The sequence below is a fragment of the Schistocerca gregaria genome, unplaced genomic scaffold, assembly GCF_023897955.1.
Source record: "Schistocerca gregaria isolate iqSchGreg1 unplaced genomic scaffold, iqSchGreg1.2 ptg000690l, whole genome shotgun sequence".
NCBI lineage: Eukaryota > Metazoa > Arthropoda > Insecta > Orthoptera > Acrididae > Schistocerca > Schistocerca gregaria.
In genome coordinates this window covers 1-22,825 of record NW_026062070.1, presented here as the reverse complement: position 1 = coordinate 22,825, position 22,825 = coordinate 1, and the positions used below count along the sequence as shown (strand labels likewise).

Sequence of the window (22,825 nt, the reverse complement as noted above, 5' to 3'; positions counted from 1 at the left end):
GAGGTAAGGAGAGGCGAGGCGATGGACACACAGCACGCCCCTTCATTTCACGGTGGCGTCTCCCTGACCGAATCGGGCTGTGGCTCCGAAAACAAAGGAGAAAGAAAAATAGGAAGTAAAACTGCCAACAGTACCCTGTGTTCCGATGCACTTACCCGCCCAAGTACTGACAAGGGCCAAAGTTGTTACGCATCGGCAATCGGACATTTCCTTTCGTTTTCTCTTTATCGGTTGAGAACCAGTGTTTTGAGCACACTATGGCCATTGGCGAGTGAATGCTGTAGCGCTTCCCGACAGGTCGGGTTTGGAACCTCTGTCAACTTCCACGCAGGGTGGTCATCACACTCGCCAGCTGAAATCGGCGCTGCCTTTTCGTAGTAGTAAAAGCGTAGTGGCCCGTGGGGGGATCGAACCCACGACCTTCGCGTTATTAGCACGACGTTCTAACCAACTGAACTAACGGGCCTCGACAGATGCAGTTGCTCAGGCCTACGCTGGAACCGTGTGGCATGAAGCCATACACCATTTCTATGGCCGTCGTGTGTCTGCTTCCCTCGTCTATATTCTGCTGACTGTCACGAAACAGTAGCTATATTGCGAGCAGGACGGGAAACGGCAGCTCGGACAGCTCAAACTTGTCACGAGTAGTGTGGAAAAAATTCCGTTCCGGTACCGGGAATCGAACCCGGGCCTCCTGGGTGAAAGCCAGGTATCCTAGCCACTAGACCACACCGGATCTGTGCGTTTCTTCGACGGTTCGGACGGTCCCTTGTCGCATTTCGTGCCGAGTCCCGCGTCGGCGCCCATCTCTCTTTGCGAGCATCTTTGCGCATGCTGACTGGCAAGGCGCGCACCTCAAACGTCTCAGAGCAATGCTTTTGGCTTCATGCTCTGCTGGGAGAGGAGAAAAAGGGAAGCTGTAAGTAGCAATAACAGGAAGTAAACATTTTCCCGCTGAAGCGTTGTGGATAACAAACAAGAAATAAGTTGGGGCCCCAGCAACAGCACCACCATCAGTCACAGAAAATTAAATGCCCCGGGTGAGGATCGAACTCACGACCTTAAAATTATGAGACTTACGCGCTGCCTACTGCGCTACCGAGGCACCGGTGAACCCTTTGTCCTGGAAACTGGGTAAGTATCATACCCAATGTTAGACGTGAAGACACTGTACTTCCTGGATAACGTGTTCTGTTTGCTACACGTCCATTGCCGGCCCAGTTGATTGCGGTGTTGCTGCAGCTTTTGCAACGATAGGCAGCACTCCTTCTCGTTAAAGTTCAGTGCCTCGGAGGCACCTGGACACAGCAACTTGTGAGGCCAGGCCGACGCTAGTGTGTAGAACATGATGCGAGCGTCCCAGTGGGGACCCGCTAGTGCTGCGTTCTCGGTTCTTCTCAAAGGAATCCAGCTATACATTCTTGTGGATCGTGCATGTAAAGCGCGCAAGCCACACGGCAGCATTACCGCGGGAAAAGCAAAATGATGCATCGGCCGGGAATCGAACCCGGGCCGCCCGCGTGGCAGGCGAGCATTCTACCACTGAACCACCGATGCTCCGGCCGGTAGCAACTTCACGCTGCTTCCCGAGCAGTTGTCTTGAGGGAAAGTGGGACTGTCGTCAAGCGCCATAGCATTCTGTCGAGAAGATGCTGCAGACGCTGAACCCTGCACTGTACTGCTTAAAATCGCCGCCAGAACGCGGTCCTCTGCGTACTCTTGCGTCACCGGAGCCGACTCTTGCCAAAGGATGCGAAATGTGCGCGGATATGCTGTCCGAATGCGTCTGGATGTGCTCCCCTAGCCTACCTCGAAATGCGCCTGCCAGGTACCACCACCTTCGGCCGCTGCCGACAGGCGGGAAGCCGACACAGTGCGGCGCCGGGGCACTCGCTTGTGCGGTGGTGGTGTAATGGTCAGCATAGTTGCCTTCCAAGCAGTTGATCCGGGTTCGATTCCCGGCCACCGCAGCAGGCTTTTAATTTCGCCTTTGAGTACTTTTGCCACGCGCCTTGAAATTAATGTTTTTTTTTCCTCCCTGTTACTCGCTGCAGACCAGCCTATAGTGTGTCTCGACTTGTCTCGACTTTGCGAGAGCTGACGCGAGAGCTGACGCTCTCAAATCGGCCTATATCAAAACAACAAGCACGAGAAACGACTGAGAGAGGTAAGGAGAGGCGAGGCGATGGACACACAGCACGCCCCTTCATTTCACGGTGGCGTCTCCCTGACCGAATCGGGCTGTGGCTCCGAAAACAAAGGAGAAAGAAAAATAGGAAGTAAAACTGCCAACAGTACCCTGTGTTCCGATGCACTTACCCGCCCAAGTACTGACAAGGGCCAAAGTTGTTACGCATCGGCAATCGGACATTTCCTTTCGTTTTCTCTTTATCGGTTGAGAACCAGTGTTTTGAGCACACTATGGCCATTGGCGAGTGAATGCTGTAGCGCTTCCCGACAGGTCGGGTTTGGAACCTCTGTCAACTTCCACGCAGGGTGGTCATCACACTCGCCAGCTGAAATCGGCGCTGCCTTTTCGTAGTAGTAAAAGCGTAGTGGCCCGTGGGGGGATCGAACCCACGACCTTCGCGTTATTAGCACGACGTTCTAACCAACTGAGCTGACGGGCCTCGACAGATGCAGTTGCTCAGGCCTACGCTGGAACCGTGTGGCATGAAGCCATACACCATTTCTATGGCCGTCGTGTGTCTGCTTCCCTCGTCTATATTCTGCTGACTGTCACGAAACAGTAGCTATATTGCGAGCAGGACGGGAAACGGCAGCTCGGACAGCTCAAACTTGTCACGAGTAGTGTGGAAAAAATTCCGTTCGGGTACCGGGAATCGAACACGGGCCTCCTGGGTGAAAGCCAGGTATCCTAGCCACTAGACCACACCGGATCTGTGCGTTTCTTCGACGGTTCGGACGGTCCCTTGTCGCATTTCGTGCCGAGTCCCGCGTCGGCGCCCATCTCTCTTTGCGAGCATCTTTGCGCATGCTGACTGGCAAGGCGCGCACCTCAAACGTCTCAGAGCAATGCTTTTGGCTTCATGCTCTGCTGGGAGAAGAGAAAAAGGGAAGCTGTAAGTAGCAATAACAGGAAGTAAACATTTTCCCGCTGAAGCGTTGTGGATAACAAACAAGAAATAAGTTGGGGCCCCAGCAACAGCACCACCATCAGTCACAGAAAATTAAATGCCCCACGTGAGGATCGAACTCACGACCTTAAGATTATGAGACTTACGCGCTGCCTACTGCGCTACCGAGGCACCGGTGAACCCTTTGTCCTGGAAACTGGGTAAGTATCATACCCAATGTTAGACATGAAGACACTGTACTTCCTGGATAACGTGTTCTGTTTGCTACACGTCGATTGCCGGCCCAGTTAATTGCGGTGTTGCTGCAGCTTTTGCAACGATAGGCAGCACTCCTTGTCGTTAAAGTTCAGTGCCTCGGAGGCACCTGGACACAGCAACTTGTGAGGCCAGGCCGACGCTAGTGTGTAGAACATGATGCGAGCGTCCCAGTGGGGACCCGCTAGTGCTGCGTTCTCGGTTCTTCTCAAAGGAATCCAGCTATACATTCTTGTGGATCGTGCATGTAAAGCGCGCAAGCCACACGGCAGCATTACCGCGGGAAAAGCAAAATGATGCATCGGCCGGGAATCGAACCCGGGCCGCCGGCGTGGCAGGCGAGCATTCTACCACTGAACCACCGATGCTCCGGGCGGTAGCAACTTCACGCTGCTTCCCGAGCAGTTGTCTTGAGGGAAAGTGGGACTGTCGTCAAGCGCCATAGCATTCTGTCGAGAAGATGCTGCAGACGCTGAACCCTGCACTGTACTGCTTAAAATCGCCGCCAGAACGCGGTCCTCTGCGTACTCTTGCGTCACCGGAGCCGACTCTTGCCAAAGGATGCGAAATGTGCGCGGATATGCTGTCCGAATGCGTCTGGATGTGCTCCCCTAGCCTACCTCGAAATGCGCCTGCCAGGTACCACCACCTTCGGCCGCTGCCGACAGGCGGGAAGCCGACACAGTGCGGCGCCGGGGCACTCGCTTGTGCGGTGGTGGTGTAATGGTCAGCATAGTTGCCTTCCAAGCAGTTGATCCGGATTCGATTCCCGGCCACCGCAGCAGGCTTTTAATTTCGCCTTTGAGTACTTTTGCCACGCGCCTTGAAATTAATGTTTTTTTTTCCTCCCTGTTACTCGCTGCAGACCAGCCTATAGTGTGTCTCGACTTGTCTCGACTTTGCGAGAGCTGACGCGAGAGCTGACGCTCTCAAATCGGCCTATATCAAAACAACAAGCACGAGAAACGACTGAGAGAGGTAAGGAGAGGCGAGGCGATGGACACACAGCACGCCCCTTCATTTCACGGTGGCGTCTCCCTGACCGAATCGGGCTGTGGCTCCGAAAACAAAGGAGAAAGAAAAATAGGAAGTAAAACTGCCAACAGTACCCTGTGTTCCGATGCACTTACCCGCCCAAGTACTGACAAGGGCCAAAGTTGTTACGCATCGGCAATCGGACATTTCCTTTCGTTTTCTCTTTATCGGTTGAGAACCAGTGTTTTGAGCACACTATGGCCATTGGCGAGTGAATGCTGTAGCGCTTCCCGACAGGTCGGGTTTGGAACCTCTGTCAACTTCCACGCAGGGTGGTCATCACACTCGCCAGCTGAAATCGGCGCTGCCTTTTCGTAGTAGTAAAAGCGTAGTGGCCCGTGGGGGGATCGAACCCACGACCTTCGCGTTATTAGCACGACGTTCTAACCAACTGAGCTGACGGGCCTCGACAGATGCAGTTGCTCAGGCCTACGCTGGAACCGTGTGGCATGAAGCCATACACCATTTCTATGGCCGTCGTGTGTCTGCTTCCCTCGTCTATATTCTGCTGACTGTCACGAAACAGTAGCTATATTGCGAGCAGGACGGGAAACGGCAGCTCGGACAGCTCAAACTTGTCACGAGTAGTGTGGAAAAAATTCCGTTCGGGTACCGGGAATCGAACACGGGCCTCCTGGGTGAAAGCCAGGTATCCTAGCCACTAGACCACACCGGATCTGTGCGTTTCTTCGACGGTTCGGACGGTCCCTTGTCGCATTTCGTGCCGAGTCCCGCGTCGGCGCCCATCTCTCTTTGCGAGCATCTTTGCGCATGCTGACTGGCAAGGCGCGCACCTCAAACGTCTCAGAGCAATGCTTTTGGCTTCATGCTCTGCTGGGAGAAGAGAAAAAGGGAAGCTGTAAGTAGCAATAACAGGAAGTAAACATTTTCCCGCTGAAGCGTTGTGGATAACAAACAAGAAATAAGTTGGGGCCCCAGCAACAGCACCACCATCAGTCACAGAAAATTAAATGCCCCACGTGAGGATCGAACTCACGACCTTAAGATTATGAGACTTACGCGCTGCCTACTGCGCTACCGAGGCACCGGTGAACCCTTTGTCCTGGAAACTGGGTAAGTATCATACCCAATGTTAGACATGAAGACACTGTACTTCCTGGATAACGTGTTCTGTTTGCTACACGTCGATTGCCGGCCCAGTTAATTGCGGTGTTGCTGCAGCTTTTGCAACGATAGGCAGCACTCCTTGTCGTTAAAGTTCAGTGCCTCGGAGGCACCTGGACACAGCAACTTGTGAGGCCAGGCCGACGCTAGTGTGTAGAACATGATGCGAGCGTCCCAGTGGGGACCCGCTAGTGCTGCGTTCTCGGTTCTTCTCAAAGGAATCCAGCTATACATTCTTGTGGATCGTGCATGTAAAGCGCGCAAGCCACACGGCAGCATTACCGCGGGAAAAGCAAAATGATGCATCGGCCGGGAATCGAACCCGGGCCGCCGGCGTGGCAGGCGAGCATTCTACCACTGAACCACCGATGCTCCGGGCGGTAGCAACTTCACGCTGCTTCCCGAGCAGTTGTCTTGAGGGAAAGTGGGACTGTCGTCAAGCGCCATAGCATTCTGTCGAGAAGATGCTGCAGACGCTGAACCCTGCACTGTACTGCTTAAAATCGCCGCCAGAACGCGGTCCTCTGCGTACTCTTGCGTCACCGGAGCCGACTCTTGCCAAAGGATGCGAAATGTGCGCGGATATGCTGTCCGAATGCGTCTGGATGTGCTCCCCTAGCCTACCTCGAAATGCGCCTGCCAGGTACCACCACCTTCGGCCGCTGCCGACAGGCGGGAAGCCGACACAGTGCGGCGCCGGGGCACTCGCTTGTGCGGTGGTGGTGTAATGGTCAGCATAGTTGCCTTCCAAGCAGTTGATCCGGATTCGATTCCCGGCCACCGCAGCAGGCTTTTAATTTCGCCTTTGAGTACTTTTGCCACGCGCCTTGAAATTAATGTTTTTTTTTCCTCCCTGTTACTCGCTGCAGACCAGCCTATAGTGTGTCTCGACTTGTCTCGACTTTGCGAGAGCTGACGCGAGAGCTGACGCTCTCAAATCGGCCTATATCAAAACAACAAGCACGAGAAACGACTGAGAGAGGTAAGGAGAGGCGAGGCGATGGACACACAGCACGCCCCTTCATTTCACGGTGGCGTCTCCCTGACCGAATCGGGCTGTGGCTCCGAAAACAAAGGAGAAAGAAAAATAGGAAGTAAAACTGCCAACAGTACCCTGTGTTCCGATGCACTTACCCGCCCAAGTACTGACAAGGGCCAAAGTTGTTACGCATCGGCAATCGGACATTTCCTTTCGTTTTCTCTTTATCGGTTGAGAACCAGTGTTTTGAGCACACTATGGCCATTGGCGAGTGAATGCTGTAGCGCTTCCCGACAGGTCGGGTTTGGAACCTCTGTCAACTTCCACGCAGGGTGGTCATCACACTCGCCAGCTGAAATCGGCGCTGCCTTTTCGTAGTAGTAAAAGCGTAGTGGCCCGTGGGGGGATCGAACCCACGACCTTCGCGTTATTAGCACGACGTTCTAACCAACTGAGCTGACGGGCCTCGACAGATGCAGTTGCTCAGGCCTACGCTGGAACCGTGTGGCATGAAGCCATACACCATTTCTATGGCCGTCGTGTGTCTGCTTCCCTCGTCTATATTCTGCTGACTGTCACGAAACAGTAGCTATATTGCGAGCAGGACGGGAAACGGCAGCTCGGACAGCTCAAACTTGTCACGAGTAGTGTGGAAAAAATTCCGTTCGGGTACCGGGAATCGAACACGGGCCTCCTGGGTGAAAGCCAGGTATCCTAGCCACTAGACCACACCGGATCTGTGCGTTTCTTCGACGGTTCGGACGGTCCCTTGTCGCATTTCGTGCCGAGTCCCGCGTCGGCGCCCATCTCTCTTTGCGAGCATCTTTGCGCATGCTGACTGGCAAGGCGCGCACCTCAAACGTCTCAGAGCAATGCTTTTGGCTTCATGCTCTGCTGGGAGAAGAGAAAAAGGGAAGCTGTAAGTAGCAATAACAGGAAGTAAACATTTTCCCGCTGAAGCGTTGTGGATAACAAACAAGAAATAAGTTGGGGCCCCAGCAACAGCACCACCATCAGTCACAGAAAATTAAATGCCCCACGTGAGGATCGAACTCACGACCTTAAGATTATGAGACTTACGCGCTGCCTACTGCGCTACCGAGGCACCGGTGAACCCTTTGTCCTGGAAACTGGGTAAGTATCATACCCAATGTTAGACATGAAGACACTGTACTTCCTGGATAACGTGTTCTGTTTGCTACACGTCGATTGCCGGCCCAGTTAATTGCGGTGTTGCTGCAGCTTTTGCAACGATAGGCAGCACTCCTTGTCGTTAAAGTTCAGTGCCTCGGAGGCACCTGGACACAGCAACTTGTGAGGCCAGGCCGACGCTAGTGTGTAGAACATGATGCGAGCGTCCCAGTGGGGACCCGCTAGTGCTGCGTTCTCGGTTCTTCTCAAAGGAATCCAGCTATACATTCTTGTGGATCGTGCATGTAAAGCGCGCAAGCCACACGGCAGCATTACCGCGGGAAAAGCAAAATGATGCATCGGCCGGGAATCGAACCCGGGCCGCCGGCGTGGCAGGCGAGCATTCTACCACTGAACCACCGATGCTCCGGGCGGTAGCAACTTCACGCTGCTTCCCGAGCAGTTGTCTTGAGGGAAAGTGGGACTGTCGTCAAGCGCCATAGCATTCTGTCGAGAAGATGCTGCAGACGCTGAACCCTGCACTGTACTGCTTAAAATCGCCGCCAGAACGCGGTCCTCTGCGTACTCTTGCGTCACCGGAGCCGACTCTTGCCAAAGGATGCGAAATGTGCGCGGATATGCTGTCCGAATGCGTCTGGATGTGCTCCCCTAGCCTACCTCGAAATGCGCCTGCCAGGTACCACCACCTTCGGCCGCTGCCGACAGGCGGGAAGCCGACACAGTGCGGCGCCGGGGCACTCGCTTGTGCGGTGGTGGTGTAATGGTCAGCATAGTTGCCTTCCAAGCAGTTGATCCGGGTTCGATTCCCGGCCACCGCAGCAGGCTTTTAATTTCGCCTTTGAGTACTTTTGCCACGCGCCTTGAAATTAATGTTTTTTTTTCCTCCCTGTTACTCGCTGCAGACCAGCCTATAGTGTGTCTCGACTTGTCTCGACTTTGCGAGAGCTGACGCGAGAGCTGACGCTCTCAAATCGGCCTATATCAAAACAACAAGCACGAGAAACGACTGAGAGAGGTAAGGAGAGGCGAGGCGATGGACACACAGCACGCCCCTTCATTTCACGGTGGCGTCTCCCTGACCGAATCGGGCTGTGGCTCCGAAAACAAAGGAGAAAGAAAAATAGGAAGTAAAACTGCCAACAGTACCCTGTGTTCCGATGCACTTACCCGCCCAAGTACTGACAAGGGCCAAAGTTGTTACGCATCGGCAATCGGACATTTCCTTTCGTTTTCTCTTTATCGGTTGAGAACCAGTGTTTTGAGCACACTATGGCCATTGGCGAGTGAATGCTGTAGCGCTTCCCGACAGGTCGGGTTTGGAACCTCTGTGAACTTCCACGCAGGGTGGTCATCACACTCGCCAGCTGAAATCGGCGCTGCCTTTTCGTAGTAGTAAAAGCGTAGTGGCCCGTGGGGGGATCGAACCCACGACCTTCGCGTTATTAGCACGACGTTCTAACCAACTGAGCTAACGGGCCTCGACAGACGCAGTTGCTCAGGCCTACGCTGGAACCGTGTGGCATGAAGCCATACACCATTTCTATGGCCGTCGTGTGTCTGCTTCCCTCGTCTATATTCTGCTGACTGTCACGAAACAGTAGCTATATTGCGAGCAGGACGGGAAACGGCAGCTCGGACAGCTCAAACTTGTCACGAGTAGTGTGGAAAAAATTCCGTTCCGGTACCGGGAATCGAACCCGGGCCTCCTGGGTGAAAGCCAGGTATTCTAGCCACTAGACCACACCGGATCTGTGCGCTTCTTCGACGGTTCGGACGGTCCCTTGTCGCATTTCGTGCCGAGTCCCGCGTCGGCGCCCATCTCTCTTTGCGAGCATCTTTGCGCATGCTGACTGGCAAGGCGCGCACCTCAAACGTCTCAGAGCAATGCTTTTGGCTTCATGCTCTGCTGGGAGAAGAGAAAAAGGGAAGCTGTAAGTAGCAATAACAGGAAGTAAACATTTTCCCGCTGAAGCGTTGTGGATAACAAACAAGAAATAAGTTGGGGCCCCAGCAACAGCACCACCATCAGTCACAGAAAATTAAATGCCCCGGGTGAGGATCGAACTCACGACCTTAAGACTGGGTAAGCATCATACCCAATGTTAGACGTGAAGACACTGTACTTCCTGGATAACGTGTTCTGTTTGCTACACGTGCATTGCCGGCCCAGTTAATTGCGGTGTTGCTGCAGCTTTTGCAACGATAGGCAGCACTCCTTGTCGTTAAAGTTCAGTGCCTCGGAGGCACCTGGACACAGCAACTTGTGAGGCCAGGCCGACGCTAGTGTGTAGAACATGATGCGAGCGTCCCAGTGGGGACCCGCTAGTGCTGCGTTCTCGGTTCTTCTCAAAGGAATCCAGCTATACATTGTTGTGGATCGTGCATGTAAAGCGCGCAAGCCACACGGCAGCATTACCGCGGGAAAAGCAAAATGATGCATCGGCCGGGAATCGAACCCGGCCGGCGGCGTGGCAGGCGAGCATTCTACCACTGAACCACCGATGCTCCGGGCGGTAGCAACTTCACGCTGCTTCCCGAGCAGTTGTCTTGAGGGAAAGTGGGACTGTCGTCAAGCGCCATAGCATTCTGTCGAGAAGATGCTGCAGACGCTGAACCCTGCACTGTACTGCTTAAAATCGCCGCCAGAACGCGGTCCTCTGCGTACTCTTGCGTCACCGGAGCCGACTCTTGCCAAAGGATGCGAAATGTGCGCGGATATGCTGTCCGAATGCGTCTGGATGTGCTCCCCTAGCCTACCTCGAAATGCGCCTGCCAGGTACCACCACCTTCGGCCGCTGCCGACAGGCGGGAAGCCGACACAGTGCGGCGCCGGGGCACTCGCTTGTGCGGTGGTGGTGTAATGGTCAGCATAGTTGCCTTCCAAGCAGTTGATCCGGGTTCGATTCCCGGCCACCGCAGCAGGCTTTTAATTTCGCCTTTGAGTACTTTTGCCACGCGCCTTGAAATTAATGTTTTTTTTTCCTCCCTGTTACTCGCTGCAGACCAGCCTATAGTGTGTCTCGACTTGTCTCGACTTTGCGAGAGCTGACGCGAGAGCTGACGCTCTCAAATCGGCCTATATCAAAACAACAAGCACGAGAAACGACTGAGAGAGGTAAGGAGAGGCGAGGCGATGGACACACAGCACGCCCCTTCATTTCACGGTGGCGTCTCCCTGACCGAATCGGGCTGTGGCTCCGAAAACAAAGGAGAAAGAAAAATAGGAAGTAAAACTGCCAACAGTACCCTGTGTTCCGATGCACTTACCCGCCCAAGTACTGACAAGGGCCAAAGTTGTTACGCATCGGCAATCGGACATTTCCTTTCGTTTTCTCTTTATCGGTTGAGAACCAGTGTTTTGAGCACACTATGGCCATTGGCGAGTGAATGCTGTAGCGCTTCCCGACAGGTCGGGTTTGGAACCTCTGTGAACTTCCACGCAGGGTGGTCATCACACTCGCCAGCTGAAATCGGCGCTGCCTTTTCGTAGTAGTAAAAGCGTAGTGGCCCGTGGGGGGATCGAACCCACGACCTTCGCGTTATTAGCACGACGTTCTAACCAACTGAGCTGACGGGCCTCGACAGATGCAGTTGCTCAGGCCTACGCTGGAACCGTGTGGCATGAAGCCATACACCATTTCTATGGCCGTCGTGTGTCTGCTTCCCTCGTCTATATTCTGCTGACTGTCACGAAACAGTAGCTATATTGCGAGCAGGACGGGAAACGGCAGCTCGGACAGCTCAAACTTGTCACGAGTAGTGTGGAAAAAATTCCGTTCCGGTACCGGGAATCGAACCCGGGCCTCCTGGGTGAAAGCCAGGTATCCTAGCCACTAGACCACACCGGATCTGTGCGTTTCTTCGACGGTTCGGACGGTCCCTTGTCGCATTTCGTGCCGAGTCCCGCGTCGGCGCCCATCTCTCTTTGCGAGCATCTTTGCGCATGCTGACTGGCAAGGCGCGCACCTCAAACGTCTCAGAGCAATGCTTTTGGCTTCATGCTCTGCTGGGAGAAGAGAAAAAGGGAAGCTGTAAGTAGCAATAACAGGAAGTAAACATTTTCCCGCTGAAGCGTTGTGGATAACAAACAAGAAATAAGTTGGGGCCCCAGCAACAGCACCACCATCAGTCACAGAAAATTAAATGCCCCGGGTGAGGATCGAACTCACGACCTTAAGATTATGAGACTTACGCGCTGCCTACTGCGCTACCGAGGCACCGGTGAACCCTTTGTCCTGGAAACTGGGTAAGTATCATACCCAATGTTAGACGTGAAGACACTGTACTTCCTGGATAACGTGTTCTGTTTGCTACACGTCCATTGCCGGCCCAGTTAATTGCGGTGTTGCTGCAGCTTTTGCAACGATAGGCAGCACTCCTTGTCGTTAAAGTTCAGTGCCTCGGAGGCACCTGGACACAGCAACTTGTGAGGCCAGGCCGACGCTAGTGTGTAGAACATGATGCGAGCGTCCCAGTGGGGACCCGCTAGTGCTGCGTTCTCGGTTCTTCTCAAAGGAATCCAGCTATACATTCTTGTGGATCGTGCATGTAAAGCGCGCAAGCCACACGGCAGCATTACCGCGGGAAAAGCAAAATGATGCATCGGCCGGGAATCGAACCCGGGCCGCCGGCGTGGCAGGCGAGCATTCTACCACTGAACCACCGATGCTCCGGGCGGTAGCAACTTCACGCTGCTTCCCGAGCAGTTGTCTTGAGGGAAAGTGGGACTGTCGTCAAGCGCCATAGCATTCTGTCGAGAAGATGCTGCAGACGCTGAACCCTGCACTGTACTGCTTAAAATCGCCGCCAGAACGCGGTCCTCTGCGTACTCTTGCGTCACCGGAGCCGACTCTTGCCAAAGGATGCGAAATGTGCGCGGATATGCTGTCCGAATGCGTCTGGATGTGCTCCCCTAGCCTACCTCGAAATGCGCCTGCCAGGTACCACCACCTTCGGCCGCTGCCGACAGGCGGGAAGCCGACACAGTGCGGCGCCGGGGCACTCGCTTGTGCGGTGGTGGTGTAATGGTCAGCATAGTTGCCTTCCAAGCAGTTGATCCGGGTTCGATTCCCGGCCACCGCAGCAGGCTTTTAATTTCGCCTTTGAGTACTTTTGCCACGCGCCTTGAAATTAATGTTTTTTTTTCCTCCCTGTTACTCGCTGCAGACCAGCCTATAGTGTGTCTCGACTTGTCTCGACTTTGCGAGAGCTGACGCGAGAGCTGACGCTCTCAAATCGGCCTATATCAAAACAACAAGCACGAGAAACGACTGAGAGAGGTAAGGAGAGGCGAGGCGATGGACACACAGCACGCCCCTTCATTTCACGGTGGCGTCTCCCTGACCGAATCGGGCTGTGGCTCCGAAAACAAAGGAGAAAGAAAAATAGGAAGTAAAACTGCCAACAGTACCCTGTGTTCCGATGCACTTACCCGCCCAAGTACTGACAAGGGCCAAAGTTGTTACGCATCGGCAATCGGACATTTCCTTTCGTTTTCTCTTTATCGGTTGAGAACCAGTGTTTTGAGCACACTATGGCCATTGGCGAGTGAATGCTGTAGCGCTTCCCGACAGGTCGGGTTTGGAACCTCTGTCAACTTCCACGCAGGGTGGTCATCACACTCGCCAGCTGAAATCGGCGCTGCCTTTTCGTAGTAGTAAAAGCGTAGTGGCCCGTGGGGGGATCGAACCCACGACCTTCGCGTTATTAGCACGACGTTCTAACCAACTGAGCTGACGGGCCTCGACAGATGCAGTTGCTCAGGCCTACGCTGGAACCGTGTGGCATGAAGCCATACACCATTTCTATGGCCGTCGTGTGTCTGCTTCCCTCGTCTATATTCTGCTGACTGTCACGAAACAGTAGCTATATTGCGAGCAGGACGGGAAACGGCAGCTCGGACAGCTCAAACTTGTCACGAGTAGTGTGGAAAAAATTCCGTTCCGGTACCGGGAATCGAACCCGGGCCTCCTGGGTGAAAGCCAGGTATCCTAGCCACTAGACCACACCGGATCTGTGCGTTTCTTCGACGGTTCGGACGGTCCCTTGTCGCATTTCGTGCCGAGTCCCGCGTCGGCGCCCATCTCTCTTTGCGAGCATCTTTGCGCATGCTGACTGGCAAGGCGCGCACCTCAAACGTCTCAGAGCAATGCTTTTGGCTTCATGCTCTGCTGGGAGAAGAGAAAAAGGGAAGCTGTAAGTAGCAATAACAGGAAGTAAACATTTTCCCGCTGAAGCGTTGTGGATAACAAACAAGAAATAAGTTGGGGCCCCAGCAACAGCACCACCATCAGTCACAGAAAATTAAATGCCCCACGTGAGGATCGAACTCACGACCTTAAGATTATGAGACTTACGCGCTGCCTACTGCGCTACCGAGGCACCGGTGAACCCTTTGTCCTGGAAACTGGGTAAGTATCATACCCAATGTTAGACATGAAGACACTGTACTTCCTGGATAACGTGTTCTGTTTGCTACACGTCCATTGCCGGCCCAGTTAATTGCGGTGTTGCTGCAGCTTTTGCAACGATAGGCAGCACTCCTTGTCGTTAAAGTTCAGTGCCTCGGAGGCACCTGGACACAGCAACTTGTGAGGCCAGGCCGACGCTAGTGTGTAGAACATGATGCGAGCGTCCCAGTGGGGACCCGCTAGTGCTGCGTTCTCGGTTCTTCTCAAAGGAATCCAGCTATACATTCTTGTGGATCGTGCATGTAAAGCGCGCAAGCCACACGGCAGCATTACCGCGGGAAAAGCAAAATGATGCATCGGCCGGGAATCGAACCCGGGCCGCCGGCGTGGCAGGCGAGCATTCTACCACTGAACCACCGATGCTCCGGGCGGTAGCAACTTCACGCTGCTTCCCGAGCAGTTGTCTTGAGGGAAAGTGGGACTGTCGTCAAGCGCCATAGCATTCTGTCGAGAAGATGCTGCAGACGCTGAACCCTGCACTGTACTGCTTAAAATCGCCGCCAGAACGCGGTCCTCTGCGTACTCTTGCGTCACCGGAGCCGACTCTTGCCAAAGGATGCGAAATGTGCGCGGATATGCTGTCCGAATGCGTCTGGATGTGCTCCCCTAGCCTACCTCGAAATGCGCCTGCCAGGTACCACCACCTTCGGCCGCTGCCGACAGGCGGGAAGCCGACACAGTGCGGCGCCGGGGCACTCGCTTGTGCGGTGGTGGTGTAATGGTCAGCATAGTTGCCTTCCAAGCAGTTGATCCGGGTTCGATTCCCGGCCACCGCAGCAGGCTTTTAATTTCGCCTTTGAGTACTTTTGCCACGCGCCTTGAAATTAATGTTTTTTTTTCCTCCCTGTTACTCGCTGCAGACCAGCCTATAGTGTGTCTCGACTTGTCTCGACTTTGCGAGAGCTGACGCTCTCAAATCGGCCTATATCAAAACAACAAGCACGAGAAACGACTGAGAGAGGTAAGGAGAGGCGAGGCGATGGACACACAGCACGCCCCTTCATTTCACGGTGGCGTCTCCCTGACCGAATCGGGCTGTGGCTCCGAAAACAAAGGAGAAAGAAAAATAGGAAGTAAAACTGCCAACAGTACCCTGTGTTCCGATGCACTTACCCGCCCAAGTACTGACAAGGGCCAAAGTTGTTACGCATCGGCAATCGGACATTTCCTTTCGTTTTCTCTTTATCGGTTGAGAACCAGTGTTTTGAGCACACTATGGCCATTGGCGAGTGAATGCTGTAGCGCTTCCCGACAGGTCGGGTTTGGAACCTCTGTCAACTTCCACGCAGGGTGGTCATCACACTCGCCAGCTGAAATCGGCGCTGCCTTTTCGTAGTAGTAAAAGCGTAGTGGCCCGTGGGGGGATCGAACCCACGACCTTCGCGTTATTAGCACGACGTTCTAACCAACTGAGCTGACGGGCCTCGACAGATGCAGTTGCTCAGGCCTACGCTGGAACCGTGTGGCATGAAGCCATACACCATTTCTATGGCCGTCGTGTGTCTGCTTCCCTCGTCTATATTCTGCTGACTGTCACGAAACAGTAGCTATATTGCGAGCAGGACGGGAAACGGCAGCTCGGACAGCTCAAACTTGTCACGAGTAGTGTGGAAAAAATTCCGTTCCGGTACCGGGAATCGAACCCGGGCCTCCTGGGTGAAAGCCAGGTATCCTAGCCACTAGACCACACCGGATCTGTGCGTTTCTTCGACGGTTCGGACGGTCCCTTGTCGCATTTCGTGCCGAGTCCCGCGTCGGCGCCCATCTCTCTTTGCGAGCATCTTTGCGCATGCTGACTGGCAAGGCGCGCACCTCAAACGTCTCAGAGCAATGCTTTTGGCTTCATGCTCTGCTGGGAGAAGAGAAAAAGGGAAGCTGTAAGTAGCAATAACAGGAAGTAAACATTTTCCCGCTGAAGCGTTGTGGATAACAAACAAGAAATAAGTTGGGGCCCCAGCAACAGCACCACCATCAGTCACAGAAAATTAAATGCCCCACGTGAGGATCGAACTCATGACCTTAAGATTATGAGACTTACGCGCTGCCTACTGCGCTACCGAGGCACCGGTGAACCCTTTGTCCTGGAAACTGGGTAAGTATCATACCCAATGTTAGACGTGAAGACACTGTACTTCCTGGATAACGTGTTCTGTTTGCTACACGTCCATTGCCGGCCCAGTTAATTGCGGTGTTGCTGCAGCTTTTGCAACGATAGGCAGCACTCCTTGTCGTTAAAGTTCAGTGCCTCGGAGGCACCTGGACACAGCAACTTGTGAGGCCAGGCCGACGCTAGTGTGTAGAACATGATGCGAGCGTCCCAGTGGGGACCCGCTAGTGCTGCGTTCTCGGTTCTTCTCAAAGGAATCCAGCTATACATTCTTGTGGATCGTGCATGTAAAGCGCGCAAGCCACACGGCAGCATTACCGCGGGAAAAGCAAAATGATGCATCGGCCGGGAATCGAACCCGGGCCGCCGGCGTGGCAGGCGAGCATTCTACCACTGAACCACCGATGCTCCGGGCGGTAGCAACTTCACGCTGCTTCCCGAGCAGTTGTCTTGAGGGAAAGTGGGACTGTCGTCAAGCGCCATAGCATTCTGTCGAGAAGATGCTGCAGACGCTGAACCCTGCACTGTACTGCTTAAAATCGCCGCCAGAACGCGGTCCTCTGCGTACTCTTGCGTCACCGGAGCCGACTCTTGCCAAAGGATGCGAAATGTGCGCGGATATGCTGTCCGAATGCGTCTGGATGTGCTCCCCTAGCCTACCTCGAAATGCGCCTGCCAGGTACCACCACCTTCGGCCGCTGCCGACAGGCGGGAAGCCGACACAGTGCGGCGCCGGGGCACTCGCTTGTGCGGTGGTGGTGTAATGGTCAGCATAGTTGCCTTCCAAGCAGTTGATCCGGGTTCGATTCCCGGCCACCGCAGCAGGCTTTTAATTTCGCCTTTGAGTACTTTTGCCACGCGCCTTGAAATTAATGTTTTTTTTTCCTCCCTGTTACTCGCTGCAGACCAGCCTATAGTGTGTCTCGACTTGTCTCGACTTTGCGAGAGCTGACGCGAGAGCTGACGCTCTCAAATCGGCCTATATCAAAACAACAAGCACGAGAAACGACTGAGAGAGGTAAGGAGAGGCGAGGCGATGGACACACAGCACGCCCCTTCATTTCACGGTGGCGTCTCCCTGACCGAATCGGGCTGTGGCTCCGAAAACAAAGGAGAAAGAAAAATAGGAAGTAAAACTGCCAACAGTACCCTGTGTTCCGATGCACTTACCCGCCCAAGTACTGACAAGGGCCAAAGTTGTTACGCATCGGCAATCGGACATTTCCTTTCGTTTTCTCTTTATCGGTTGAGAACCAGTGTTTTGAGCACACTATGGCCATTGGCGAGTGAATGCTGTAGCGCTTCCCGACAGGTCGGGTTTGGAACCTCTGTGAACTTCCACGCAGGGTGGTCATCACACTCGCCAGCTGAAATCGGCGCTGCCTTTTCGTAGTAGTAAAAGCGTAGTGGCCCGTGGGGGGATCGAACCCACGACCTTCGCGTTATTAGCACGACGTTCTAACCAACTGAGCTGACGGGCCTCGACAGATGCAGTTGCTCAGGCCTACGCTGGAACCGTGTGGCATGAAGCCATACACCATTTCTATGGCCGTCGTGTGTCTGCTTCCCTCGTCTATATTCTGCTGACTGTCACGAAACAGTAGCTATATTGCGAGCAGGACGGGAAACGGCAGCTCGGACAGCTCAAACTTGTCACGAGTAGTGTGGAAAAAATTCCGTTCCGGTACCGGGAATCGAACCCGGGCCTCCTGGGTGAAAGCCAGGTATCCTAGCCACTAGACCACACCGGATCTGTGCGTTTCTTCGACGGTTCGGACGGTCCCTTGTCGCATTTCGTGCCGAGTCCCGCGTCGGCGCCCATCTCTCTTTGCGAGCATCTTTGCGCATGCTGACTGGCAAGGCGCGCACCTCAAACGTCTCAGAGCAATGCTTTTGGCTTCATGCTCTGCTGGGAGAAGAGAAAAAAGGAAGCTGTAAGTAGCAATAACAGGAAGTAAACATTTTCCCGCTGAAGCGTTGTGGATAACAAACAAGAAATAAGTTGGGGCCCCAGCAACAGCACCACCATCAGTCACAGAAAATTAAATGCCCCACGTGAGGATCGAACTCACGACCTTAAGATTATGAGACTTACGCGCTGCCTACTGCGCTACCGAGGCACCGGTGAACCCTTTGTCCTGGAAACTGGGTAAGTATCATACCCAATGTTAGACATGAAGACACTGTACTTCCTGGATAACGTGTTCTGTTTGCTACACGTCCATTGCCGGCCCAGTTAATTGCGGTGTTGCTGCAGCTTTTGCAACGATAGGCAGCACTCCTTGTCGTTAAAGTTCAGTGCCTCGGAGGCACCTGGACACAGCAACTTGTGAGGCCAGGCCGACGCTAGTGTGTAGAACATGATGCGAGCGTCCCAGTGGGGACCCGCTAGTGCTGCGTTCTCGGTTCTTCTCAAAGGAATCCAGCTATACATTCTTGTGGATCGTGCATGTAAAGCGCGCAAGCCACACGGCAGCATTACCGCGGGAAAAGCAAAATGATGCATCGGCCGGGAATCGAACCCGGGCCGCCGGCGTGGCAGGCGAGCATTCTACCACTGAACCACCGATGCTCCGGGCGGTAGCAACTTCACGCTGCTTCCCGAGCAGTTGTCTTGAGGGAAAGTGGGACTGTCGTCAAGCGCCATAGCATTCTGTCGAGAAGATGCTGCAGACGCTGAACCCTGCACTGTACTGCTTAAAATCGCCGCCAGAACGCGGTCCTCTGCGTACTCTTGCGTCACCGGAGCCGACTCTTGCCAAAGGATGCGAAATGTGCGCGGATATGCTGTCCGAATGCGTCTGGATGTGCTCCCCTAGCCTACCTCGAAATGCGCCTGCCAGGTACCACCACCTTCGGCCGCTGCCGACAGGCGGGAAGCCGACACAGTGCGGCGCCGGGGCACTCGCTTGTGCGGTGGTGGTGTAATGGTCAGCATAGTTGCTTTCCAAGCAGTTGATCCGGGTTCGATTCCCGGCCACCGCAGCAGGCTTTTAATTTCGCCTTTGAGTACTTTTGCCACGCGCCTTGAAATTAATGTTTTTTTTTCCTCCCTGTTACTCGCTGCAGACCAGCCTATAGTGTGTCTCGACTTGTCTCGACTTTGCGAGAGCTGACGCGAGAGCTGACGCTCTCAAATCGGCCTATATCAAAACAACAAGCACGAGAAACGACTGAGAGAGGTAAGGAGAGGCGAGGCGATGGACACACAGCACGCCCCTTCATTTCACGGTGGCGTCTCCCTGACCGAATCGGGCTGTGGCTCCGAAAACAAAGGAGAAAGAAAAATAGGAAGTAAAACTGCCAACAGTACCCTGTGTTCCGATGCACTTACCCGCCCAAGTACTGACAAGGGCCAAAGTTGTTACGCATCGGCAATCGGACATTTCCTTTCGTTTTCTCTTTATCGGTTGAGAACCAGTGTTTTGAGCACACTATGGCCATTGGCGAGTGAATGCTGTAGCGCTTCCCGACAGGTCGGGTTTGGAACCTCTGTCAACTTCCACGCAGGGTGGTCATCACACTCGCCAGCTGAAATCGGCGCTGCCTTTTCGTAGTAGTAAAAGCGTAGTGGCCCGTGGGGGGATCGAACCCACGACCTTCGCGTTATTAGCACGACGTTCTAACCAACTGAGCTGACGGGCCTCGACAGATGCAGTTGCTCAGGCCTACGCTGGAACCGTGTGGCATGAAGCCATACACCATTTCTATGGCAGTCGTGTGTCTGCTTCCCTCGTCTATATTCTGCTGACTGTCACGAAACAGTAGCTATATTGCGAGCAGGACGGGAAACGGCAGCTCGGACAGCTCAAACTTGTCACGAGTAGTGTGGAAAAAATTCCGTTCCGGTACCGGGAATCGAACCCGGGCCTCCTGGGTGAAAGCCAGGTATCCTAGCCACTAGACCACACCGGATCTGTGCGTTTCTTCGACGGTTCGGACGGTCCCTTGTCGCATTTCGTGCCGAGTCCCGCGTCGGCGCCCATCTCTCTTTGCGAGCATCTTTGCGCATGCTGACTGGCAAGGCGCGCACCTCAAACGTCTCAGAGCAATGCTTTTGGCTTCATGCTCTGCTGGGAGAAGAGAAAAAGGGAAGCTGTAAGTAGCAATAACAGGAAGTAAACATTTTCCCGCTGAAGCGTTGTGGATAACAAACAAGAAATAAGTTGGGGCCCCAGCAACAGCACCACCATCAGTCACAGAAAATTAAATGCCCCACGTGAGGATCGAACTCACGACCTTAAGATTATGAGACTTACGCGCTGCCTACTGCGCTACCGAGGCACCGGTGAACCCTTTGTCCTGGAAACTGGGTAAGTATCATACCCAATGTTAGACATGAAGACACTGTACTTCCTGGATAACGTGTTCTGTTTGCTACACGTCCATTGCCGGCCCAGTTAATTGCGGTGTTGCTGCAGCTTTTGCAACGATAGGCAGCACTCCTTGTCGTTAAAGTTCAGTGCCTCGGAGGCACCTGGACACAGCAACTTGTGAGGCCAGGCCGACGCTAGTGTGTAGAACATGATGCGAGCGTCCCAGTGGGGACCCGCTAGTGCTGCGTTCTCGGTTCTTCTCAAAGGAATCCAGCTATACATTCTTGTGGATCGTGCATGTAAAGCGCGCAAGCCACACGGCAGCATTACCGCGGGAAAAGCAAAATGATGCATCGGCCGGGAATCGAACCCGGGCCGCCGGCGTGGCAGGCGAGCATTCTACCACTGAACCACCGATGCTCCGGGCGGTAGCAACTTCACGCTGCTTCCCGAGCAGTTGTCTTGAGGGAAAGTGGGACTGTCGTCAAGCGCCATAGCATTCTGTCGAGAAGATGCTGCAGACGCTGAACCCTGCACTGTACTGCTTAAAATCGCCGCCAGAACGCGGTCCTCTGCGTACTCTTGCGTCACCGGAGCCGACTCTTGCCAAAGGATGCGAAATGTGCGCGGATATGCTGTCCGAATGCGTCTGGATGTGCTCCCCTAGCCTACCTCGAAATGCGCCTGCCAGGTACCACCACCTTCGGCCGCTGCCGACAGGCGGGAAGCCGACACAGTGCGGCGCCGGGGCACTCGCTTGTGCGGTGGTGGTGTAATGGTCAGCATAGTTGCCTTCCAAGCAGTTGATCCGGGTTCGATTCCCGGCCACCGCAGCAGGCTTTTAATTTCGCCTTTGAGTACTTTTGCCACGCGCCTTGAAATTAATGTTTTTTTTTCCTCCCTGTTACTCGCTGCAGACCAGCCTATAGTGTGTCTCGACTTGTCTCGACTTTGCGAGAGCTGACGCGAGAGCTGACGCTCTCAAATCGGCCTATATCAAAACAACAAGCACGAGAAACGACTGAGAGAGGTAAGGAGAGGCGAGGCGATGGACACACAGCACGCCCCTTCATTTCACGGTGGCGTCTCCCTGACCGAATCGGGCTGTGGCTCCGAAAACAAAGGAGAAAGAAAAATAGGAAGTAAAACTGCCAACAGTACCCTGTGTTCCGATGCACTTACCCGCCCAAGTACTGACAAGGGCCAAAGTTGTTACGCATCGGCAATCGGACATTTCCTTTCGTTTTCTCTTTATCGGTTGAGAACCAGTGTTTTGAGCACACTATGGCCATTGGCGAGTGAATGCTGTAGCGCTTCCCGACAGGTCGGGTTTGGAACCTCTGTCAACTTCCACGCAGGGTGGTCATCACACTCGCCAGCTGAAATCGGCGCTGCCTTTTCGTAGTAGTAAAAGCGTAGTGGCCCGTGGGGGGATCGAACCCACGACCTTCGCGTTATTAGCACGACGTTCTAACCAACTGAGCTGACGGGCCTCGACAGATGCAGTTGCTCAGGCCTACGCTGGAACCGTGTGGCATGAAGCCATACACCATTTCTATGGCCGTCGTGTGTCTGCTTCCCTCGTCTATATTCTGCTGACTGTCACGAAACAGTAGCTATATTGCGAGCAGGACGGGAAACGGCAGCTCGGACAGCTCAAACTTGTCACGAGTAGTGTGGAAAAAATTCCGTTCCGGTACCGGGAATCGAACCCGGGCCTCCTGGGTGAAAGCCAGGTATCCTAGCCACTAGACCACACCGGATCTGTGCGTTTCTTCGACGGTTCGGACGGTCCCTTGTCGCATTTCGTGCCGAGTCCCGCGTCGGCGCCCATCTCTCTTTGCGAGCATCTTTGCGCATGCTGACTGGCAAGGCGCGCACCTCAAACGTCTCAGAGCAATGCTTTTGGCTTCATGCTCTGCTGGGAGAAGAGAAAAAGGGAAGCTGTAAGTAGCAATAACAGGAAGTAAACATTTTCCCGCTGAAGCGTTGTGGATAACAAACAAGAAATAAGTTGGGGCCCCAGCAACAGCACCACCATCAGTCACAGAAAATTAAATGCCCCACGTGAGGATCGAACTCACGACCTTAAGATTATGAGACTTACGCGCTGCCTACTGCGCTACCGAGGCACCGGTGAACCCTTTGTCCTGGAAACTGGGTAAGTATCATACCCAATGTTAGACATGAAGACACTGTACTTCCTGGATAACGTGTTCTGTTTGCTACACGTCCATTGCCGGCCCAGTTAATTGCGGTGTTGCTGCAGCTTTTGCAACGATAGGCAG

General features: G+C 54.0%; 51 non-coding genes across 51 annotated transcripts; 10 read left to right on the top strand and 41 right to left on the bottom strand.

The window, feature by feature from the left end:
• Positions 1 to 392: 392 nt before the first annotated feature.
• Trnai-aau (transfer RNA isoleucine (anticodon AAU)) lies at positions 393 to 466 on the bottom strand. Its single transcript has one exon. It is a non-coding gene; the product is annotated as a tRNA-Ile (tRNA).
• Positions 467 to 664: 198 nt separating this feature from the next.
• Positions 665 to 736, bottom strand: Trnae-uuc (transfer RNA glutamic acid (anticodon UUC)). Its single transcript has one exon. It is a non-coding gene; the product is annotated as a tRNA-Glu (tRNA).
• A 296-nt stretch (positions 737 to 1,032) lies between these two features.
• On the bottom strand, positions 1,033 to 1,105 carry Trnam-cau (transfer RNA methionine (anticodon CAU)). The gene has a single exon. It is a non-coding gene; the product is annotated as a tRNA-Met (tRNA).
• Positions 1,106 to 1,486: 381 nt separating this feature from the next.
• On the bottom strand, positions 1,487 to 1,557 carry Trnag-gcc (transfer RNA glycine (anticodon GCC)). The gene has a single exon. It is a non-coding gene; the product is annotated as a tRNA-Gly (tRNA).
• Positions 1,558 to 1,898: 341 nt separating this feature from the next.
• Positions 1,899 to 1,970, top strand: Trnag-ucc (transfer RNA glycine (anticodon UCC)). The gene has a single exon. It is a non-coding gene; the product is annotated as a tRNA-Gly (tRNA).
• A 586-nt stretch (positions 1,971 to 2,556) lies between these two features.
• Positions 2,557 to 2,630, bottom strand: Trnai-aau (transfer RNA isoleucine (anticodon AAU)). The gene has a single exon. It is a non-coding gene; the product is annotated as a tRNA-Ile (tRNA).
• A 198-nt stretch (positions 2,631 to 2,828) lies between these two features.
• Trnae-uuc (transfer RNA glutamic acid (anticodon UUC)) lies at positions 2,829 to 2,900 on the bottom strand. The gene has a single exon. It is a non-coding gene; the product is annotated as a tRNA-Glu (tRNA).
• Positions 2,901 to 3,196: 296 nt separating this feature from the next.
• On the bottom strand, positions 3,197 to 3,269 carry Trnam-cau (transfer RNA methionine (anticodon CAU)). The gene has a single exon. It is a non-coding gene; the product is annotated as a tRNA-Met (tRNA).
• Positions 3,270 to 3,650: 381 nt separating this feature from the next.
• On the bottom strand, positions 3,651 to 3,721 carry Trnag-gcc (transfer RNA glycine (anticodon GCC)). The gene has a single exon. It is a non-coding gene; the product is annotated as a tRNA-Gly (tRNA).
• Positions 3,722 to 4,062: 341 nt separating this feature from the next.
• Positions 4,063 to 4,134, top strand: Trnag-ucc (transfer RNA glycine (anticodon UCC)). The gene has a single exon. It is a non-coding gene; the product is annotated as a tRNA-Gly (tRNA).
• Positions 4,135 to 4,720: 586 nt separating this feature from the next.
• On the bottom strand, positions 4,721 to 4,794 carry Trnai-aau (transfer RNA isoleucine (anticodon AAU)). Its single transcript has one exon. It is a non-coding gene; the product is annotated as a tRNA-Ile (tRNA).
• Positions 4,795 to 4,992: 198 nt separating this feature from the next.
• On the bottom strand, positions 4,993 to 5,064 carry Trnae-uuc (transfer RNA glutamic acid (anticodon UUC)). Its single transcript has one exon. It is a non-coding gene; the product is annotated as a tRNA-Glu (tRNA).
• Positions 5,065 to 5,360: 296 nt separating this feature from the next.
• Positions 5,361 to 5,433, bottom strand: Trnam-cau (transfer RNA methionine (anticodon CAU)). Its single transcript has one exon. It is a non-coding gene; the product is annotated as a tRNA-Met (tRNA).
• Positions 5,434 to 5,814: 381 nt separating this feature from the next.
• Positions 5,815 to 5,885, bottom strand: Trnag-gcc (transfer RNA glycine (anticodon GCC)). The gene has a single exon. It is a non-coding gene; the product is annotated as a tRNA-Gly (tRNA).
• Positions 5,886 to 6,226: 341 nt separating this feature from the next.
• Positions 6,227 to 6,298, top strand: Trnag-ucc (transfer RNA glycine (anticodon UCC)). The gene has a single exon. It is a non-coding gene; the product is annotated as a tRNA-Gly (tRNA).
• Positions 6,299 to 6,884: 586 nt separating this feature from the next.
• On the bottom strand, positions 6,885 to 6,958 carry Trnai-aau (transfer RNA isoleucine (anticodon AAU)). The gene has a single exon. It is a non-coding gene; the product is annotated as a tRNA-Ile (tRNA).
• Positions 6,959 to 7,156: 198 nt separating this feature from the next.
• Positions 7,157 to 7,228, bottom strand: Trnae-uuc (transfer RNA glutamic acid (anticodon UUC)). The gene has a single exon. It is a non-coding gene; the product is annotated as a tRNA-Glu (tRNA).
• Positions 7,229 to 7,524: 296 nt separating this feature from the next.
• Trnam-cau (transfer RNA methionine (anticodon CAU)) lies at positions 7,525 to 7,597 on the bottom strand. Its single transcript has one exon. It is a non-coding gene; the product is annotated as a tRNA-Met (tRNA).
• A 381-nt stretch (positions 7,598 to 7,978) lies between these two features.
• On the bottom strand, positions 7,979 to 8,049 carry Trnag-gcc (transfer RNA glycine (anticodon GCC)). Its single transcript has one exon. It is a non-coding gene; the product is annotated as a tRNA-Gly (tRNA).
• Positions 8,050 to 8,390: 341 nt separating this feature from the next.
• Trnag-ucc (transfer RNA glycine (anticodon UCC)) lies at positions 8,391 to 8,462 on the top strand. The gene has a single exon. It is a non-coding gene; the product is annotated as a tRNA-Gly (tRNA).
• Positions 8,463 to 9,048: 586 nt separating this feature from the next.
• Trnai-aau (transfer RNA isoleucine (anticodon AAU)) lies at positions 9,049 to 9,122 on the bottom strand. The gene has a single exon. It is a non-coding gene; the product is annotated as a tRNA-Ile (tRNA).
• A 198-nt stretch (positions 9,123 to 9,320) lies between these two features.
• On the bottom strand, positions 9,321 to 9,392 carry Trnae-uuc (transfer RNA glutamic acid (anticodon UUC)). The gene has a single exon. It is a non-coding gene; the product is annotated as a tRNA-Glu (tRNA).
• Positions 9,393 to 10,490: 1,098 nt separating this feature from the next.
• Trnag-ucc (transfer RNA glycine (anticodon UCC)) lies at positions 10,491 to 10,562 on the top strand. The gene has a single exon. It is a non-coding gene; the product is annotated as a tRNA-Gly (tRNA).
• Positions 10,563 to 11,148: 586 nt separating this feature from the next.
• On the bottom strand, positions 11,149 to 11,222 carry Trnai-aau (transfer RNA isoleucine (anticodon AAU)). Its single transcript has one exon. It is a non-coding gene; the product is annotated as a tRNA-Ile (tRNA).
• Positions 11,223 to 11,420: 198 nt separating this feature from the next.
• Positions 11,421 to 11,492, bottom strand: Trnae-uuc (transfer RNA glutamic acid (anticodon UUC)). The gene has a single exon. It is a non-coding gene; the product is annotated as a tRNA-Glu (tRNA).
• A 296-nt stretch (positions 11,493 to 11,788) lies between these two features.
• Positions 11,789 to 11,861, bottom strand: Trnam-cau (transfer RNA methionine (anticodon CAU)). Its single transcript has one exon. It is a non-coding gene; the product is annotated as a tRNA-Met (tRNA).
• A 381-nt stretch (positions 11,862 to 12,242) lies between these two features.
• Trnag-gcc (transfer RNA glycine (anticodon GCC)) lies at positions 12,243 to 12,313 on the bottom strand. The gene has a single exon. It is a non-coding gene; the product is annotated as a tRNA-Gly (tRNA).
• A 341-nt stretch (positions 12,314 to 12,654) lies between these two features.
• Trnag-ucc (transfer RNA glycine (anticodon UCC)) lies at positions 12,655 to 12,726 on the top strand. Its single transcript has one exon. It is a non-coding gene; the product is annotated as a tRNA-Gly (tRNA).
• Positions 12,727 to 13,312: 586 nt separating this feature from the next.
• Trnai-aau (transfer RNA isoleucine (anticodon AAU)) lies at positions 13,313 to 13,386 on the bottom strand. Its single transcript has one exon. It is a non-coding gene; the product is annotated as a tRNA-Ile (tRNA).
• Positions 13,387 to 13,584: 198 nt separating this feature from the next.
• On the bottom strand, positions 13,585 to 13,656 carry Trnae-uuc (transfer RNA glutamic acid (anticodon UUC)). Its single transcript has one exon. It is a non-coding gene; the product is annotated as a tRNA-Glu (tRNA).
• Positions 13,657 to 13,952: 296 nt separating this feature from the next.
• On the bottom strand, positions 13,953 to 14,025 carry Trnam-cau (transfer RNA methionine (anticodon CAU)). The gene has a single exon. It is a non-coding gene; the product is annotated as a tRNA-Met (tRNA).
• A 381-nt stretch (positions 14,026 to 14,406) lies between these two features.
• Trnag-gcc (transfer RNA glycine (anticodon GCC)) lies at positions 14,407 to 14,477 on the bottom strand. Its single transcript has one exon. It is a non-coding gene; the product is annotated as a tRNA-Gly (tRNA).
• Positions 14,478 to 14,818: 341 nt separating this feature from the next.
• Trnag-ucc (transfer RNA glycine (anticodon UCC)) lies at positions 14,819 to 14,890 on the top strand. Its single transcript has one exon. It is a non-coding gene; the product is annotated as a tRNA-Gly (tRNA).
• Positions 14,891 to 15,464: 574 nt separating this feature from the next.
• On the bottom strand, positions 15,465 to 15,538 carry Trnai-aau (transfer RNA isoleucine (anticodon AAU)). Its single transcript has one exon. It is a non-coding gene; the product is annotated as a tRNA-Ile (tRNA).
• A 198-nt stretch (positions 15,539 to 15,736) lies between these two features.
• Trnae-uuc (transfer RNA glutamic acid (anticodon UUC)) lies at positions 15,737 to 15,808 on the bottom strand. The gene has a single exon. It is a non-coding gene; the product is annotated as a tRNA-Glu (tRNA).
• A 296-nt stretch (positions 15,809 to 16,104) lies between these two features.
• Positions 16,105 to 16,177, bottom strand: Trnam-cau (transfer RNA methionine (anticodon CAU)). Its single transcript has one exon. It is a non-coding gene; the product is annotated as a tRNA-Met (tRNA).
• A 381-nt stretch (positions 16,178 to 16,558) lies between these two features.
• On the bottom strand, positions 16,559 to 16,629 carry Trnag-gcc (transfer RNA glycine (anticodon GCC)). Its single transcript has one exon. It is a non-coding gene; the product is annotated as a tRNA-Gly (tRNA).
• A 341-nt stretch (positions 16,630 to 16,970) lies between these two features.
• On the top strand, positions 16,971 to 17,042 carry Trnag-ucc (transfer RNA glycine (anticodon UCC)). Its single transcript has one exon. It is a non-coding gene; the product is annotated as a tRNA-Gly (tRNA).
• A 586-nt stretch (positions 17,043 to 17,628) lies between these two features.
• Trnai-aau (transfer RNA isoleucine (anticodon AAU)) lies at positions 17,629 to 17,702 on the bottom strand. The gene has a single exon. It is a non-coding gene; the product is annotated as a tRNA-Ile (tRNA).
• Positions 17,703 to 17,900: 198 nt separating this feature from the next.
• On the bottom strand, positions 17,901 to 17,972 carry Trnae-uuc (transfer RNA glutamic acid (anticodon UUC)). Its single transcript has one exon. It is a non-coding gene; the product is annotated as a tRNA-Glu (tRNA).
• A 296-nt stretch (positions 17,973 to 18,268) lies between these two features.
• On the bottom strand, positions 18,269 to 18,341 carry Trnam-cau (transfer RNA methionine (anticodon CAU)). Its single transcript has one exon. It is a non-coding gene; the product is annotated as a tRNA-Met (tRNA).
• A 381-nt stretch (positions 18,342 to 18,722) lies between these two features.
• Positions 18,723 to 18,793, bottom strand: Trnag-gcc (transfer RNA glycine (anticodon GCC)). The gene has a single exon. It is a non-coding gene; the product is annotated as a tRNA-Gly (tRNA).
• A 341-nt stretch (positions 18,794 to 19,134) lies between these two features.
• Positions 19,135 to 19,206, top strand: Trnag-ucc (transfer RNA glycine (anticodon UCC)). Its single transcript has one exon. It is a non-coding gene; the product is annotated as a tRNA-Gly (tRNA).
• Positions 19,207 to 19,792: 586 nt separating this feature from the next.
• Positions 19,793 to 19,866, bottom strand: Trnai-aau (transfer RNA isoleucine (anticodon AAU)). Its single transcript has one exon. It is a non-coding gene; the product is annotated as a tRNA-Ile (tRNA).
• Positions 19,867 to 20,064: 198 nt separating this feature from the next.
• Trnae-uuc (transfer RNA glutamic acid (anticodon UUC)) lies at positions 20,065 to 20,136 on the bottom strand. The gene has a single exon. It is a non-coding gene; the product is annotated as a tRNA-Glu (tRNA).
• Positions 20,137 to 20,432: 296 nt separating this feature from the next.
• Positions 20,433 to 20,505, bottom strand: Trnam-cau (transfer RNA methionine (anticodon CAU)). The gene has a single exon. It is a non-coding gene; the product is annotated as a tRNA-Met (tRNA).
• A 381-nt stretch (positions 20,506 to 20,886) lies between these two features.
• Trnag-gcc (transfer RNA glycine (anticodon GCC)) lies at positions 20,887 to 20,957 on the bottom strand. The gene has a single exon. It is a non-coding gene; the product is annotated as a tRNA-Gly (tRNA).
• A 341-nt stretch (positions 20,958 to 21,298) lies between these two features.
• On the top strand, positions 21,299 to 21,370 carry Trnag-ucc (transfer RNA glycine (anticodon UCC)). The gene has a single exon. It is a non-coding gene; the product is annotated as a tRNA-Gly (tRNA).
• A 586-nt stretch (positions 21,371 to 21,956) lies between these two features.
• Positions 21,957 to 22,030, bottom strand: Trnai-aau (transfer RNA isoleucine (anticodon AAU)). The gene has a single exon. It is a non-coding gene; the product is annotated as a tRNA-Ile (tRNA).
• A 198-nt stretch (positions 22,031 to 22,228) lies between these two features.
• Positions 22,229 to 22,300, bottom strand: Trnae-uuc (transfer RNA glutamic acid (anticodon UUC)). The gene has a single exon. It is a non-coding gene; the product is annotated as a tRNA-Glu (tRNA).
• A 296-nt stretch (positions 22,301 to 22,596) lies between these two features.
• Positions 22,597 to 22,669, bottom strand: Trnam-cau (transfer RNA methionine (anticodon CAU)). Its single transcript has one exon. It is a non-coding gene; the product is annotated as a tRNA-Met (tRNA).
• Positions 22,670 to 22,825: the final 156 nt, after the last annotated feature.